Source organism: Gracilinanus agilis, chromosome 4, assembly GCF_016433145.1.
Source record: "Gracilinanus agilis isolate LMUSP501 chromosome 4, AgileGrace, whole genome shotgun sequence".
Taxonomy (NCBI): Eukaryota; Metazoa; Chordata; class Mammalia; order Didelphimorphia; family Didelphidae; genus Gracilinanus; species Gracilinanus agilis.
The window spans coordinates 44922332-44941155 of NC_058133.1; the positions used below are offsets into that span (position 1 = coordinate 44922332).

At 37.3% G+C, this 18824-nt stretch overlaps 1 protein-coding gene across 1 annotated transcript in view; it reads left to right on the top strand.

The window, feature by feature from the left end:
* Positions 1–18824, top strand: part of SYDE2 (synapse defective Rho GTPase homolog 2) — a gene marked incomplete at its 5' end in the record, with an annotated part of 98359 nt that overhangs the window by 65411 nt on the left and 14124 nt on the right. The gene's annotated exons all lie outside the window — the stretch shown is intronic.

Consider the following 18824-nt stretch of genomic DNA (forward strand, 5'->3'; position numbering starts at 1 on the left):
TTCTTTGTTTTTTTAAAAATTATTTTACTAGTGATTGGAGGAATTAGGAAATGCATCTTAATTTAGAAAGTGGTTCTTGAGTTTCATCTCTAAGAAAAGGAGGGATTTTCTGAGGTGGAGGTGGGGAGCTGACATTCTAGACATAGGTGGCCAAGAGCCAATGAGGAAACAAACAGATGAAGTGATTTACCCAGGGTCATACAGAATTTGAGGTAAAGACTGCATTTGAACTCGCATCTTCCTTACTCCAGGTCCAGTGCTCTCACCACTATGCCACCTTGCTGCTACTGGAGAGTTTGTGTGAAAAAAAGAAAAAAGATTATTTTGGCTAGTTTACTGAGTGTGGGAAAGAGAATAATGTCTGTTGAGGTTCAGAAGACACATTGGGACCAGTCTGTGAAGTTTTAAACACTAATCAGAAGGGATTGTATTTGAGGCAAGAGAAGCCTCTGCTTTGAGAGTGAGGAAACGACCCGGACAGAAGTGCATGTAAGAAAAGTCAGAGCGGGGAGAGTTGGAGTCACTACACAAGAGGAGATGAGAGCTGAATCAGGGTAGGGCCGTGGGGGGGAAGGGATGCTTCAAATGGGAGATGCCGTGGAATTGGGAATGTCAAGAACCGCCGTGTCCAGGGCAAGAGACTGAGGGCCATTGAGAAGCGAGACGCTTTGTGGTGCTACACGCTGGCTCGGAGCCCTGTTCTGGGGGAGCAAACGGAGAACCCTTGACATTGCGCTTTTCCCAAGGTACCCACATCGCTGAAAACTTGGGGGCAAGGATTCGAATCTAGGTCTCATGACCCAAAGCCCGGTGCTCTTTCCTTTGTACTACAGAAACTATTCCTTCCATTTTAAAGTGTCGCATTCTTTATTATTATTGAACTAGAGGGAGACTGGGTGGGATCTGTGTCGAGGGAGAGGGTGTACCCATTCAGTGCAGTTGCCGATCTTTTGAAGTTTTGAAGAAATACCATATTAAAAACCTTTTATGTCCAAATTTAATTTCATAATTGCATTATAGGGTAGGGCTTACAGTTAATCATATTGAGTTTTGTAAGAACTAACAAGTCTTGCTTTGTCAAAGAACAGAATGGCTGGTATTTTTTCTCCCGCCCTGGGGGATTACTAGTGTCTTGAGTTGGCAGATAGAGAGAATGGTATTTCCACTTCCTGATGAGAACTTGTTGTCATTTATACTGAATGTTGCTATTTATCAGTCAGACGGGCTGACATGAGAAGCTTAGTGGTCTCCTGATTAAAATGAGATCTTCACCCATGTGACTTAGCTTATTTAATTTTTAATTGAGTTGAAATTATATGTTCTCCTTGGATACTTGAACCCTGGGAGACGCGTGTGCAAAGTTCTGTTTGCCTGCTGTGAAGACTGTCAGTCAGATGTTCGCCTCAGACATCGGTGAGGAGAGCCCCAGGTGGCCCGCACTGAGCCGGCTAAGCCACTGCCAGCCCCTCATCCGCTCCTTCACTTGTCTTTAAACCTTTTCTCTGTCTTAGACTCTATACCAGGCATCCGTTCCGAGGCCCAAGAGCTGTAGATTCGGTAAAGGGAAGGAAGGCTTGGATGTGGTGGCAGGTGTGCAAGGACTGAAAAGAGAAAAAAGGCCAGCCCTCAGCTTTGGATGCCCAGCCCAGGGAGGAGCGGGGCCCCCGGAGGGATACTGGGGTACGGAAATCCCCTGGCCTGAAGCAGGAGCGGCCCAGCCTCTGGCTTGGTTTGTGGCCACCCCCAGCGACTGCGGGTACGAGAGGGCAAAGCCCCCCCTGAGCCTGCAGCCATGCAGAGTGAACACCAAAGTCACAGGGGTGCGGGGGAGCCCCAGGAGGGTAGGTTCATCCAGTGCTTCCCAGGGCCCGGGACCCGACACGACGGCTCCCCACACCAGCCTTCTCTTCCCGGTGCTCCGTCCTGGTCTGCCCCGGCACGCTGGAAGGACGGCGGAGAGAGAAGCCTCCTCCAGGATGGGGAGTCCAGCCTCCGCAAGAGAAGCCACCACTACAGCCGGAAGGCTGCTGCGTGGGTGCAGGAGACCCGGGAGGCAGAGCAGCAGGAGGAGGCCCTCCTCCCCAGAAGCCAGCTTTCCAGGTCTGGCCACATCCACTGCCAAGACGGCCAGGCCAGGAGGGAGAGCGCGCAGGCCTGGCGTCTGTCTGGGAGCAACGCGGTCTGTTTCCGACAGCTCAGCCGCAGATGCCCGAAGAGCCTGAAGCCTCGTCACGTGGAAGGGAGCCGGCGCAGACGTCCTCAGAGGAAAAGCCACGCGGACCGAGGGATGCCTCCCGACACGAACTCCGTGGCCGCTGCCACAAGAAACTCTCCTGGGATAATATTTACAGCTTTAAGGACAGTATCTGACATTGTCACGTGGCTTTGACCTGGCGTTGGAAAGCAGATTAGGCTTTTGTAGTTTTTATAAAACGTGTAGGGTGATAATTGGGCAGTATAAATAGAATAAAACGGACTCATGTAAGATTCATGGCAATAACAAAAATTGGACAGGAGGAAGTGTCTGCAGCCAGGTTTGAACCCAGGACCTTCTGTCTTTAGGCCTGGCTATGTCCTGGGCTACCTAACTGCCTCTCCTTCTTCACATCTTGATGGAGACAGCCCTGTGCGTTAGCACCCGGGAGCCCCGGGCAGAGGTGGCCTCCAGACTCCCAGGCCCAGTGCTAGCCTTCCCCCCTCAGCCATTTCAGCTAAAGCTCCCCCCTTTTGACACAGAAAAGCTGTTAAGCAGCAACATCCATCCAGCAGTGTCTGCTGTGCTCCTTGTCTTAGCCTTCCATGTCTGTGCCATGAGAAGGGAGGAACCCTTCACCGTCTCTTCTGGGGAGCCCTCGCTGCTTTCTCAGCCGCTCGGCTTCTTCCATCTTTCTAGGGCTCTGCATTTCCAAGTTGGAGTCTCCGTGTTTATTTTTCTCTGTGTATTTCGCTTGGCTTCAGTCCGTGTGGATCATCAGATCCTTTGTATTATTCATTTCTTTGGCACAATCTATTCAGTTACAGGAATATACCACAGCTTTTCCAACCATTCTCTAATCTGTGGGTACTTGTTTTAGTTATACTTTTTTGCAAAGAATGCTGCTATGAATATTTCAGTATGTAACAATAACTAAATATAACATTTTTAGATTCTATTCTCATAGCACTTGATGTATAATAACTGATTTTATCTTCTCCACAGCTCTAGGGAGAAGGTACTGTTCTTTATCCCCATTTTACAGATGAGGAAACTGTTGCTTCCTGAGGTTGAGTGACTTGCTCAGGGAGACACAGCTAGGAAGTGTTTGAGGTAGGATTTGAATGAAGGAGAGAGGTCTTCCTTACTCCAAGTCAGACACTGCGCTTTCCAGCTGTCTCAGAATGTTTTATCTTTGTCTCTTTCTTTGACTTTCTTAGTCTATATTTCTAGTAAGAGGATCACTTGTCAGTTTAGTTATTTTTATTGCATCATTCCAAGTTGATACCCAAATTCATGACCATTTCACAGCTCTATTAACAGTATATTAATGTTCTTGCCATCCTATATGGATTATTCTCATTTTTTTGTCATCCTATCCAGTGTGCACGGTTTACAATGAAATCAAAGAGCTGTTTTTAATTTGCACTTCTCTTACTATTTAGGGATTTTGAAAACATTTTTGTGTTCTCATTTATACTTTGCAATTTTTTGAAAAATGTTCATACAGTTTAACCAGTTATCTATTGAGGAAAGGCTCTCGGTGTTATATGTTTTCCAGTTTTCTATATATTTTGGATACTAGGTTTTTATTGGTAATATTTGATGCACATGTTTTTCCCATCCTACCATTTATCTTCTAATTCTACTGTCATTGACTTTATCAAAATCTCTTTAATTTTTTTGTTGCCAGTATTATCAGTTTTATCTTTTATGGTTTCTTCTTGGAACCCTCTTTTTGCCCTCCCCTCCAAAAAAAAATCTAGCCCTTTAAAAGTTAATATTTTAATAATTAAATTGTCTTACCACCTGACAATTTTGGCATTAACATTGGTATTTAATTATTTTAAGACTGTTTTTGGTCATTTCCACATTGCAAATGTTTCTATGGAAGAAACATCTAGAAGGCCTTTGAGAAACTAAAGTCTAAAATCTTGACTTAATTTTGTAATGATTACATTTTTCAAAAGGCATAGGAATGAATCTCATTGACAGGAATAAGCTGGTTCCTTCAGTGGAAATGACACAGACTCTGGAAGGATGATCTTTTCTAAGAGCTTGTGATAAAAAAAAAGGAAGTCTGGATATAATCTGACATGTGCCCTTGATGTTTGATAAGCATATTTCAGAGAGTTCAGAAGAAAGAAAAATAGAATCTGATTGAGTGAAATGCTTCAGGGGAGATTAGTGTAGGAGAGCTGAGAAATGCTCTAGAATGAAATTTTGAAGAAACAAAGGAAAACAGTTCTGTTTAGGAAGGGAAAATGGGATTTGTCAGAACAGACAATGTGGATGCAAAGGCAACACACTAATGTGCTTAGATTTTAAAAAGAAATGTAAGAAAGATGGAAGGAGGACCAGGTGCCAGAAGGTACACACATAAGAGGGGAACAAAGTTGTGTAAAGCAATGAGGAAAGCAATAGCTTAGAAGGAGCTGAGACTCATCAATAGAAAGAAATATTTTTCTTTTTAGCTTTTTTGTTAGAAAGAGGATGAAAGAAGAGACAGAACCTTTGCATTACTTTTTTCTCTGCAACAGAAAATAACTTTTACATTGGAAATGACAGAACAAAAACAGTAAACAGAAAGTTGATAGATATCCAAGATAAATAAGAGGGTTTAAAAAAATTAATTCAATTTATTTTTAGTTCCAAATTCTTGTCTCCAATTCATTGAGATGGCAAGAAAAACAGAATCCATTACAAATATGTGTAAACATTCTAGCATTGCATAAATGAACAATTAAAAAACATTATTGAAAATCATTAAATTGCATATTACAAATATGCAAAACAAATTTCCTTATCAGCCATGTTCTCTCATCCTATCAAGTGGCAAGAAAAAGAAAAATAGAAGAAAATATGCTTCATTTGCCCTTTGAGTCCATCATTTATATCTAAATGGATAGCATATTTCATCATGAGTTCTTGGAATTAATGGTTGTTCATTGTGTCAATCAGAGTTACTTGGTCTTTCAATTGATATCTTTATAATATTATTGTTATTGTATAAATTGCTTTCCTAGTTCCCTGGTTCTACACAGTTTACTTTTTAAGAGTTCATACAAGTCTTCTAGGTTTTTCTGAAACTATTTCTTATAGCACACTGGTAATTCCATTGTATTCATATAGCATAATTTATACCACCATTCTTCAATTGATGAACATCTCCTCAGCTTCCAATTCTTTGCTACCACCAAAAGAGCTGTTTTAAATATTTTTGTGTATATGTACCTTTCCCTCTTTTTTTTTCTAGTTATGATATTGCTGGATCAAAGAGTATGCACAGTTAAATAGGTTTTTTTGTGCATAGTTCTAAATTACTTTCCAATATAGTTGTTCTAGTTCATGGCTCCACCAGTAGTGCATTAGAGTACCCATTTACCACATTTCCAGCATTTATCATTTTATTTTTTTGGCATCTCATCTAATGAAAGTGATGTGGTATCTTAGAGTTATTTTTACTTTGCATTTTTCTCTTTATTAATGATTAGAGCATTTTTCATTGATTATTCATAGCTTTGATTTCTGTCTCTAAAAACTCTATTGTCATATCTTTTGACCATTTATCATTAGGGACTTGGCTTTTATTCATGTAGATTTCATCCAGTTCCCTGTATGTTTTAGAAATGATATCTTTCTCAGAAACTTACTATAAAGATTCCCACCCCACCTCATTTTCCTGATGTTCTTCTAAGTTAAGCTGCATTGGTTTTGTTTGTACAAAAGTTTTTAAATTTTATGTAAGCAAAATTATCTGTTTTACCTCCAATGAACCTCTTTATTTCTTATTTGACTATGAATTTTTCCCCCATCTGTGGATCTGATTGGTAATTTTTTCCATGCTCCACTAATTAGCTTATGGCATCACCCTTTATATCTAAATCTTAGAGCCAATCTGAGCTTATTTTGGCATATAATGTGAGATGTTGGTTTTTTGCCTCCTTTCTACTGGATTACTTTCTAGTTTTCCTAATAGTTTTTGTCAAATAATAAATTTTTGCACCAGCTGGAATCTTCAGGGTTTATCAAGTTCTAAATTACTATGCACATTTTCTTCTATATATTGTGTACCTGATCTCTCCTACTAATCAACCTTCTATTTCCTACACAATACTACATGATTTTGACAATTAACAGCAGTATGAGATCTGATACTGTTAGCTTTCCTCCATTTTTGAATTGATTCTCTTAATTTTCTTGGCCTTTTGTTCCTTTAGATGACTTGTTTTTTTTTTTAGTTCAGTAATTTTTTGATAAATTGATTGATATGACATTAAATAGGTAAGTTAATTTAATTTAGGTAGCGTTGTTTTATAATTATTATTATATTGATTCAGTCTACCTGTGAACAGTGCATATTTGTCCCAGTTATTTAGATCTGGTTTTATTTGGGAGAAGTATTTTGTAATTGTGTTTTTATAGTTTCTGTGTGTATCTTGCAGGTAGACTCCCTAGTATTTTATTCTGTTCATGATTTTTTAAATGGAATTTCTTGTTTTTAATCTTTTTCTGTTGGGTTTTGTTGGTAATATTCAAAAACACTGATGATTTGTATGAGTTTATTTTTTTCCCTGCAACTTTGTTAAAGTTGTTAATTGTTTCAGTTTCTTTTAGTTGACTTTCTACATACATCATCATATCATTTGCAGAATGAGACAGCTACCTTCCTTTCCCTTCTTCTATCTTCCTCTCTCCTTTCTCCCATTCCATCTTACCTTCCTCCCTTCACTTTCACCCCCTCACACTCATATAACAGAATAGATATTAATACAGATAAACTTAAAAAATTTTAAACCTTAAAGAAATCAACAAATACAATAATATAAGCAAATGACAAGCAGTGCAATCAAAAACCTTTTTACCTATCAGAATAGGCTTATTCACTATTAGGGCGGGCCAATAAAATCATGAACAGAATTTATCTAATAGTCAAAAACACAGTAGCTCAAAATGATCAGTGTAACAGAAAGACATTGATCAGATTAACATATGAACTTAAAACAACAAAATTAAATCATAAAACAGATAATTAGCAAAGTACAATAAGATACTGAGACTTTAAAAAAAACAACAGTAGAATCTGAGAAGGCTTAAAAATCCATCTCCGCTCTTTAAAAGTTAGGACAGGCCATGCTTACAATTTTATTTTCTGTTTGGAAGAGTGAAAGCTAGGGCCCACATGCTCTCTCAGTCCCCGCCCTCCACAGGCCGAGCATGGAAGTTGAACTGGTGTGAGGACTGGGAAAAAAGGCAGGCTTGAAAACCCACGTGGAGGGAGGGGTTTAAGAGTTAGAAGCCCTCCTCAGGTAAAAGCCTAATTAATGTCTAAGAGGAAATACACTCAGACTTCCAAGGCAGGCAGAGCAGCTAGTAAGGACTGTTCCCAATGAAAAAGAAGTGAGGTTATACTTTCCAAGTCTCTGGAGATTGGCTCCAAGCAGCAACTCCAGGTACTGTTTTGGATTGGGAACAGGAGATCTGGGGCCAGGGAGGGTTGGACAGGCAGCTGGCGATGGGAGGATTGGGAAGATCAGTAACAGAAGGCAGAAATAAGCAGCTGGAGCTATCAGCAGCAACATGACTTTTGCAAGAAAAGTAATTTTCCCCTTTCCTGGAAAATCCATTCAAAGGAAAGTAGTAGCAGGGTGGCCGAGGAAAATGGGAAAAGAGAAGAAAACAGCAAAAACACAAAAAATGGCAGAAGCAGGCCAGCAGCTCCAGAGGGAGTTTGAACTTCTCTCAGAATTCTGCCTGTGGGGGGAGGATGAAAAGCCATGGCAGGAGAAACTTGGCTTGCTAGGCTATCTGAAAAATTGAGAATTCCTTCTCCAAACTTCATGTGGTTACTATAAATGTAAGAAATAAAATGAATATAAAAAGATAGCTTTAGAAATATGGTTTTTATAGATTTATTAGTAGCCTTTAGAAAATGAAGCCACATGCCATGCTAGCTAAGTCAGTTTAAAAGACTCGTTGTTACCTGCCACCACCCTTCTGTTGGATTGGAAGCAAAAGAAAGCCAAGAGCAAGTCCAGCCACTCAAATTTTTTTCCTCCTGTCTACATCATCATGTAACTATCTAAGTCATCACATAACGACAGGAAGCTAGTTGGCTCATGGGAAATGTAGTTCAAGGACCCCAAAATTTCCAATAACACACATCCTTGCTTCACTCTTGATCTTATTAGAAACTTATACTCATTATAGATAATCCTTGATCTTCTTTTTAAATAGATACTTAGGATTTTTAGGAAAGCTCTATTTATTTCTGTGCCTTATGGTGTTTCTTTTTTTTTTTTAAACAAGATTGGGTGTAATATTTTGAAAGGAGCCTTTTTATGTACTTTCTGAAGTAATTATTTCATTTTTATTGTAAATATTGTCAGTTATGCTCATAGTTTTCCTAATAATGAACCAACCCTGCATTCCTGGTATAAATCTAGTTTAGCCATAGTGTAGATAATCTTTTTAATATATTGCTCTAATTTCATTGCTAGTATTTTATTTAAAAATTTTACATCAGTATTCACTAGGGAAATTAATCTATAGTTTTCTTTTTCTGTTTTAACTCTCCCCATAATGAAACCTTTTGTTTCATTAAATGTCCATTTTTTCCACCATAGAATTATACTAATTTTTGGTTATTCTTCCTTATGGTTCCTTTGCCTTCTGACATATATTCTCAGCCCTCCTTTCCTTTATAGTGCTGACTTTGAAATCTTGTGTGACTATGTCCACATCTTTGTGATATTTGAGTTACTTCTTCCTGGCTAATTGCAATATAGTATAATATTCCTAGGAATTTTCCTTTTGAGATTCTTTCAAGACATTGTTAGTAGATTTTTTCAATTTCTATTTTGCCATCTGATTCTAAGATGTCTGGAGTTTTCTATAATTATAATTTATTGAAATATGTTGTCTTGGTCCTTTTTTTTTCATTCTTAAGTTTTAGGTAGTTCCATGATTCTTAAACAATTTCTCCTTGGTGTATTTTCTGGGTCAGTCATGTTTTCTTTGAGATATTTTGCACCTTCCATTTTTTTCAGTCATTTGACTTTATTTTATTTCTTAATGCCTCATGGAGTCACAAGCTTCAGTTTAGCCAATTCTAATTGTCAAGGAGTTATTTTTTTATTGACGCTTTATAATTCTTTAACAAGCTATTCATTCTCCTCATAGCATTCTTCCATGGCTTTCATTTATTTTTAAAATAATATTTTAGATTTCTTCTTTAATAAATTTAAAAAACTTTTAGAAATTCTTATTGAGTTTGTATACAACCTACATTAATTTCCTTGAAACTGCTCACTTTTAAGTCATTGTCTTCTGTACTTGAAACTTTTTTTTTCTTTAGAATATTTTTCCATGGTTACATGATTCACGATTCCTGGAGCTGACAAGCAGTTACACTAGGTTATACATATATCTTTGTTCAAAACCCATTTCCATGTTATTCGTATTTGTAGTAGAGTGATCTTTTAGCATAAAAAACCCTAAACATATCCCTATTGAATTACGTGATCAAACCTATGTTTTTCTTCTATGTTTCTGCTCCCATAGTTCTTTCTTTGGATGTGGGTACTGTTCTTTCTCCTAAGTTCCTCTTGATTGTCCTGGGACATTGCATTGCTGCTAGTAGAAAAGTCTATTACACTCAATTGTACCACAGTAAATCAGTCTCTGTGTACAATGTTCTCCTGGTTCTGTTCCTTTCACTTTTCATCAGTTCATGGAGTTCTTTCCAGTTCACATGGAATTCCTCCAATTCATTATTCCTTTTAGCACAATAGTATTCTATCACCATCAGATACCACAATTTGTTCAGCCATTCCCCAATCGAAGCACATCCCTTCATTTTCCAATTTTTAGCCACCACAAAGAGCACAGTTTATTTGTACAAGTCCTTTTCTCTTTGGGGTACAAACCCAGCAGTGGTATGACTGGGTCAAAGGACAGGAAGTCTTTTAAAGCCCTTTGCACATAGTTCCAAATTGCCCCAGAATGGTTGGGCCAGTTCATAACTCCACCAGCAGTGTATTAGTGTCCCAGTTTTGCCACATCCCCTCCAACATTTGTCACTGCTGCCATATTGACCAGTATGCTAGGTGTGAAGTGGTACCTCAGAGTTGTTTTAATTTGCATTTCTCTAATCAGAAGGGATTTAGAACACTTTTTCATGTGCTTATTGATAGTTTTTATTTCATCATGTGAAAACCGCCTATTCGTGTCCCTTGACCATTTGTCGATTGGGGAATCTGTGTTTGAATCTTGAGCTTCCCTGTCACGATACTAGTCCTCTTTAGTTGGGTTCTTTTTTTTGATTGCACATTCTTCCATCCTGCTTCTTGATTTTGGACTTTATGTTAGTGTTGGGCTTTGTTTATTTCTTGCGTGTGCATGTGTATGAAATTGGATGGAGCTTCTTTTTTTAATTTCCTTCTACTGTTTTCATAGCTTTGTCCAGAGTCCTACAAGTTATCAGTGTTGCCAAAGTGGTATGTTCCAAGGAGAGATCTATTCAATGCCTAGTCTGAGTTCTGTACGTTGTGTTGATTGGCATTTGTATAGTTGAGTTTCTGAAGATTGCGTCTAGACTTTGTTACTGTTAGCCTATTGAGTGGTTACAGATTCAGAGCAACTGAACTTCCAGATTATCTTTGCTCTCCAGTCTTGGTTATTCTACTGTGGCCATATATACTGACCTAAAGGTTAGAACTAAGTTGCTTCTTTGCTCTTGGGCTCACAGCAACAGAGCTAAATTTTAGTTCTCAACTAGGCCTTTACCCTCACATTCACCACCATTCTTCTTGGTCTTGAATCTGTGACCTGGACCTAAGTAACTGGTGACAGAGCTACTATATGACACTCCTTCTTGCTCCCAATACAACCTGCCTTGGGCTGGAGAATTACTCCCTGTGACTTTGTTAATACTTTCCCATTCAGAATTCATCCTGGCACATTTTCTAGGTTGTTGAAAAGGTGTGGGTAAGACTAATGCTGTCTCTCCCTCTGCCATCTTGTCTTCGCCAAATAAGGAATATAGAAAAAGCATCAAAGTATCCTTGATGAACTTAAGTTTTCTGATCCATATCCTCAAGTCATGAAAAAACTGGCAGATATAATTGCTGAGAGCTATCATGATATTGGAAAGGTCATTGAAAACAGGAGAGGTATTGCAAGATTGGAAAAGGATAGACATCCTGATTTTCAAAAAGATGAAAGAAAATATAATCTGCAAACTAGAAACAAATGAGTTTTACTTTGGTTCCTGGGAAAATTCTAAAATTCTAGAGCTAAGGAGATGGTTGATAAACATATGGAAAGGAAAGTAGTGAGTATAAAAAGTCAGATTAGCTCCATCAGGAATGGATCATAACTAACTTAATTTCTTTTTTAAACAGGATAACTAGAGCTTACCTTAGAGTAACACTGTAAATGAAGTTTACCTAGACTTTGGCAAAGGGTTTGATAAAATATCTTTATATTCCTCTTATAGGGAAGACAAAGAAATAGAAGGTAGAGTAATAAAACCAGGTAGTTTTATCAATTGGACAAAAATACAGAATTAGGTGAATGGCTGGACTTTTAGTATTTCAGCATCAACATTACAGGAATATTGTATGATACCTGCAATTCCAATGGAATACTCCAGGGACCTATGCTTGACCTTGTGCTATTTAATGTTTTCATCTATGATTTGGACAAAAATCTAGGTGGTAGACTCATCATATTTTCAGATGACATAATGAATGACAGATTCATGACCAGAAGGATCTTCATAGGCTAGAGCATTGGGTTGAATTGCACAAGATGAACTTCAATAAGGATAAATGTTTTGCACTTAGGCATGCACACAAAAAAAATCAATTTAACAAGTACAAAATGATAAGTAGACAACGCTTGCTCTAAGAAGAATCTGAGAATTTTGATGAATAAGCTCAATATGAATGAGCAGTATGGTGTGGCAGCCCAAAAAGCTAATGAGATCTTGAAGTGCATTGAGGGTAGCATAGCTTCCAGGAATAAGGAGGTGATAAGGCCACTGTTCCTTTCAGTACCAGACTTATCAGAAGTATTGTGTTCTGTTCTGGGCACTGCCAAGAAGGCCATTGATCAGCTGGAGAGAGTCCAGAGAGGTCAGTCAAGGTGGTAAAGACCTTGAGTATGTCATATTGGTTGAAGGAACTGGGGGATGTTTAGCTTAAGGAAGGAAGATTTGGAGTAAATATGATAGCTCTCTTCAAGTATTTAAAAATCTATTTTGTGGAGAAGGAAATAGACTTGTTCCATTTGGGTTCATTGAGCAAACTAGGAGCAATACATGGATGAGTCAAAGAAGTAATTTGAGGCTCTATTTAAGGAAAAACTACTTTAAAATTAGAACTGTCCAAAAGTGGAAAGGGGCTCTCTTAGAAGACTTCCCTACCTTGGAAATCTTCAAGCCAAGACTGAATGACCACTTACCTGATATACTATGGTGGGAATTATTTTTAAATACTCATTTAGACAAATTGGGTGGCTGTTGAGATCCCTTGCAATTCTCAGATTTGTTTTTCTATGATCGTTTAGTATTCTTCCCTTAGTTACGTAAAGAATAACTTAATTAGGAAACTTTATATTGTTTTGTGCCTCTGTATTCCACCATATTCTTCAGTATGTAATCCCATTAGATACCCAGTATTTTAATAAGTTAGAATCATAATAGATTTAATAACGAGTAATTCTAATTACTAGTTGAGTAACTATGCGTGAAAATCAATAATCAATAATTGTAGTGTGCTAAAACAGAATAATAGAATTCCCTGTAGATATATTTGCCAAGGGGTGTTTGTACATGCCTTCAGGATCTTGGAATAAATCCAGGAATTTCTGAGGCTGTTTTGTCATTTGGCATCAAAGCAACATAATAACCTTGGCTATCCTCTTTATCATCATTTATGGAATGGAGGGCTACCCAATCGTCCCTATAGAAAAAAAATATGGATAGATCTGCTGACTTATTTGCCAAGGAAAAACTCATTTGGTAGATGTTCTTGCCAAGAAGGTACCCTTCCTTCAAGGGAAGATACAACTTTCACAAGAAAAATTCCACTTGGCAGACCCCTTCTAAACTGAATTTGTGTAATCTAGCTCATCTATAAATACAGTTTCAGTTCAAAGGCTTGACATCTCAGGCTACTGGGGCATCTGTAGACCACAGCTTATATGAGAAGCCCATTCAGAATAAATTCCATTTCTCTCAGAAATTTGTTTCCAGTGTTTTTCTTTTATATTGGATCCTTGCTTTCTTCTAACTTTACTTTTTTTTTATGTTATCACCCTTTATATATAGGTTGCATGCAAACTTTATTTTATTGTGGATTATGGGGTAAGATTTTGATCTAAATATATTTTCTATTGTTATTAACCCCCTAATTTTCCTAGATATTTTTTTTGTCTTTTTAAACCCTTACCTTCTGTCTTAGAATCAATACTAAGTATTGATTCCAAGGCAGAAGAGCAGCAAGGGCTAGATAGTTGGGGTTTGGGGGTTAAATGAATTGCCCAGGGTCATATAGCTAGGAAGGGTCTGTGGCCAAATTTGAACCCAGGCCCTCCCATTTCCAGCCTTGGCTATCAACTGAGCTGCCTATATGCCCTTCCTAGATGTTCTGAAAAAGAGAGTAATTCCCTTAGTACATTGTGTTCTTTTATTTATTCATTAATTTTTTTAGATGGTTAGGTTCTTAGGATTACTTTATTGATAGTCAGGTTCTGTCCTTATTTCTGGCATCACACAGCCTACTATATTTAGGTTAACTGGTTTGCCATCTTTCTGATATGGTTCCTCCACTCCCAGCTATTGCTCCTGATCCAGTCATACCCTGAGATTGGCTCTTACTGTATAAGTAATCTTGTAAGAGCCTTCTTGGATGAAATATCATTTACAAAAGTATCTTTAGCTTAAAGATTTTCACATCGTTGTTACTTTGTGTCACTTCCTCATTTTTTTGCTATTTATTTTACTTTTTATAAAATTCTGACAAATCATCAGAGTTTTTAACTCTATTACAATTAGTACAATTCTAGCTCTTTCTTGTAGACTATAATTACTTAAAAAGATCTTGCGAAGTCATCTTCCCTATTACATAAAGGTACCATGAATCTGTCTTACAACAATTTAAAATAGTCATGGGCTATTAAGATAGTTATTGATTATATCCACTGATGGAGAATACAATACTCCTAGTAGAGGATCTTTAGATTTTTGGAAATATCTCTAACTGGTATAAAACTTTTCTTATATATTCTGTCCAGATCTGCTTTTGTAGAATTTCTACCCTTTGAACCCTAGTTTTGGCTTCTGTAGCCAAGCAGAAAATTTATAATTTGTCTTCTTAAGATAACCCTTCGGGTATTTCAATTGGCTAAAGTCCTGTCTTATTTGCTCCTTTAATGTATCACTATTATGCTATCATTTCCCAAGTCTTCTATTCATTAGGCTAAACATGACCAGTTCTTTCTACTGATGCTTAAATGACATGGTTTTAAGTTATTCATCTTGTTTACCCCTTTTTTGTTATAGTCTAACTTTTTATTTTCCCCCTCCAAAATGTTCTCAGAATTAGATATAGAACTCCACATGTATTCTGGACAGGGCAGAATATTTCCTTCATTGTTGATACTATGTCTCTAAGAACATAATAGCTTTTTTGACTTCATATCATGTCATTTTGCTTAAGTGTGCTTAAAGTCCACTAAAATATATGGAATTTGTGGTGATATCTCTCCTACCTATATCTAAAGTTTAATTTTTTAAAACCTAGTGTAGGATTTTATCTTTATTTTAAAAAATTTTACAATGATACTTTAAAAAAATTTAATATTTTTTAAGTAGACCATCATATCATCTGCAAAGAGTGATAGCTTAGTCTCCTCATTGCCTATTTTAATACCTTCGATTTCTTTTTCTTCTCTAATTGCTACTGCTAGTGTTTTTAGTACAATGTTAATAGAGGTGATAATGGGCATCCTTGTTTCACACCTGATCTTATTGGGAAGGCTTCTAATTTATCCCCATGGCATATGTTTGTTGATGGCTTTAGATATATACTGTTTATTATTTTTAGGAAAGGTCCTTCTATTCCTATACTTTCTAGTGTTTTCAATAGGAATGGGTGTTGTATTTTGTCAAAGGCTTTTTCAGCATCTATTGAGATAATCATGTGATTTTTGTTTGTTAACTTGTTGATATGGTCAGTTGTGTGAATGGTTTTCCTAATGTTGAACCATCCTTGCATTCCTGGTATAAATCCCACCTGATCATAATGAATAACCCTCTTGATAACTTGTCGCAGTCTTTTTGCTAGTATTCTATTTAAGATTTTTGCATCTATGTTCATTAGGGAAATTGGTCTGTAGTTCTCTTTCTCTTGTTTTGATTTACCTGACTTCGGAATCAGTACCATATTTGTGTCATAAAAGGAATTTGGTAGGACTCCTTCTTTGCTTATTATATCAAATAATTTGTATAGTATTGGGATTAGTTGTTCTTTGAATGTTTGATAGAATTCACTTGTGAATCCATCAGGCCCTGACGATTTTTTCTTAGGGAGTTCTTTGATGGCTTTTTCAATTTCTTTTTCTGATACGGGATTATTTAAGTATTCGATTTCTTCTGCTATTAATCTAGGGAATTTACATTTCTATAAATATTCAACCATATCATCTAGATTGCTATATTTATTGCCGTATAATTAGACAAAATAGTTTTTAATGATTGCCTCAATTTCCTCTTCATTAGAGGTGATATCTCCCTTTTCATCTTTGATATTGTTAATTTGGTTTTCTTCTTCCCTTTTTTTAATTAGATTTACCAGTACTTTGTCTATTTAATCTGTTTTTTTTCAAAATACCAGCTTCTAGTCTTATTTATTAATTCAATAGTTCTTTTACTTTTGATTTCATTAATTTCCCCTTTGATTTTTTAGTATTTCTAATTTAGTTTTCATCTGAGGATGTTTAAATTATTCATTTTCTAGTTTTTTAACTTTCATGCCCAATTCATTAATCTCTGCCCTCCCTAATTTGTTAATATGTACACTCAGTGATACAAACTTTCCCCTTAGAACTGCTTTGGCTGCATCCCATAGGTTTGAGTAAGAAGTCTCATCATTGTCATTGTCTTCAATGAAATTATTCATTGTTTCTATGATTTATTCTTTCACTAAATTATTTTGGAGAATCATATTATTTAATTTCCAATTAGTTTTTTGTTTCCATGTATTCTTACTAATTATTTTTATTGCATTATGATATGATAAGGTTGCATTTATTATTTCTGCTTTTTTGGATGACTTTTATGGTGCTTTACTTACAATTAGGAAGGTTGAAGGTAGGGAAAATGAGAGAGAAACTCTGGCCCAGACCAGAGGCCCGAACCAGGTTGGGATTCAGAGGCCACAACAGAGGGGCACAGAGGTAATTAAAAAGCTTCTGGCAATGAGGCCTCCTTTAAGAAGAAGGGCCTCCTTGAGGCTAGAGCCTCCAGAAACGCCAAGGGAAAAGCATGAGAGTCAGCCTAACATACCCGCGTGACAATTCAAAGGGAAGCTGTCTGAGGTCCCACCAGAGATCCTTCAGCATCAAGTTCAAAGAACCAAAAGCCCCGCACAGGCAGTTACCACCCTATTTAAAAGATAGCAGCTTTCGTCACTTCCTGTGTCCACCTCCAGTTTCACGCAGACAAATGGCAGCCTCAGCACTGTTTTGGACTGCCCAGGGGGCCGTTCCTTGTTTTTGATTTGTCACTTATTATCACATGTGGGTCACAGACCTCCCCCCCCCAACTTAATTCTTCTCATTCCTGGTGGCTAAAGTCTAAAGAATGAATGAGGGTGAGCTAATTCCATTTACACAACCGTCCGTTTCTATGACACTTGGGTCATACCGTCCCACCGATATACTCAGAATCTCTGGGGGAGCAAACACACTTTTAAGCAACTTGTCAAAAACCCGTGTGCTTGGGATACCTCCCTTGTCCTGACAGCAGATGCCTTTTGTCTATTCAGGAACATGCACTGCACATTAGTACAATTCTGCGCTAACAGCTTATCTTTTCATCTTCATTCAGCTTGACCACATGTAAGCGTGCATCAACAAAGCATCTCTGTTCTCAGAGGGAGCATTTACAAGCTCTTTCGCCTCATGGCCACTCTTTTGAGGACATTTAGAAAGAGTTACACCTTCACTTGAATAAGAGTTTGCTTTAAGCCAGAGAACCACGAAGCTCTTAGTCTGCCTATCTCTGGGGCTCCTCAGACCAGGAGAGCCAGCTCTATGCCTAGCAGGATGGTGTTATCTAGTTAGACGAGCGCTCACCACAGACTGCTTAGTTTTTCTTTCTGGTTAAAGCACAACAGCCTCACGAGGGCTTGTACAGCAAAGCAGATGTGGGACTTGCCTTTCGTCTTTCTGCTTCTTCTTCCACAAACTAGAGGGGAAGAAAAGGGCCAAAAGGTCTAAGAGGCACCATCGACTGGTTGGTGCCAAAGAATAAAAGCAGGAACTGCAGGTGTTATTTAGCCAATGAAATTAGCAGCTGTAGCCTTCTTCTCAGTTGATGGCAACAGGAGTTACTTATCTCTTTCCATAGATCTCTTAAGTGGTTTGTGATGCAGTCTTTTTCTTTTTTTTTTTTCTTTATTGTCAGGTTTTGTCTCTTTACCTCCTATTAACAGTTCAGTAGGTAAAATCAGAGTCTCCTGACCATCAGTGACTCACTTTTTATTTAAACTTAAAAACTCATTGTATTTTTCCCTAAGAAATCAACAGACTTTATTTATTCAAACCTAATTCTCCAAATAGTTATAGTAATTCTAGTTTTGTTGCTTTTATCTTCTTTAAGCTAGAGGTGCAATGGATAGAATGCTAAGTCTGGAGTCAAGAAGACCTAAATTTAAATACAGCCTTAGTCATTAGCTATGTGACCTTGGGCAAGTCATGTAACCTCTGCATCCTTCAGTTTCCTCATCTGTAAAATGGGCTTACTAATAGCAACTACTTGATGCAAGGACCAAATGAGATAATTACAAAGCACTTAGCATGGTACCTGGCACATAGTAAGTGCTATCTAAATGTTAGTTATTGTTGGCTATTATTAGGTTGTTAGTATTAAAAATGAATGTAGGGACTATAATGTTCTGGAGCTTTTGCACTGTCAAACTTCTTATTTTCATTCCTTGAAACTGTTTCTTTTACTTGTTTTTCTAGTTTTAATAAACAAAAATTCTTCCTTTGCCTTTTTAAATCATCAGACTGTAGACATATAAATGAGGTAACATCCATCTTTCACAAGTTGATTTAAGTCTTTATATTTATGCCAGTAAATTTTCTGTACAAACCTGCTCAAAATGCATTTGAAAAGTATTTCTTCTTACACACATTTTAGTAGTTTTTATTAAACCAAGGTTCTTTTCCTACTTCTTTCAGGCCCCAAATGTTAATTTATAACAGCAGCCATATCCTATATCCTTTAATAGTTTAAATTTTTCTTTACACAAAATGTTTTCTTGTCTATTGCAACACCTAATTTCCATATGGAAAGAGTCAAACCAGGCAATTCCCAATCCACCTGATTGTATTGACT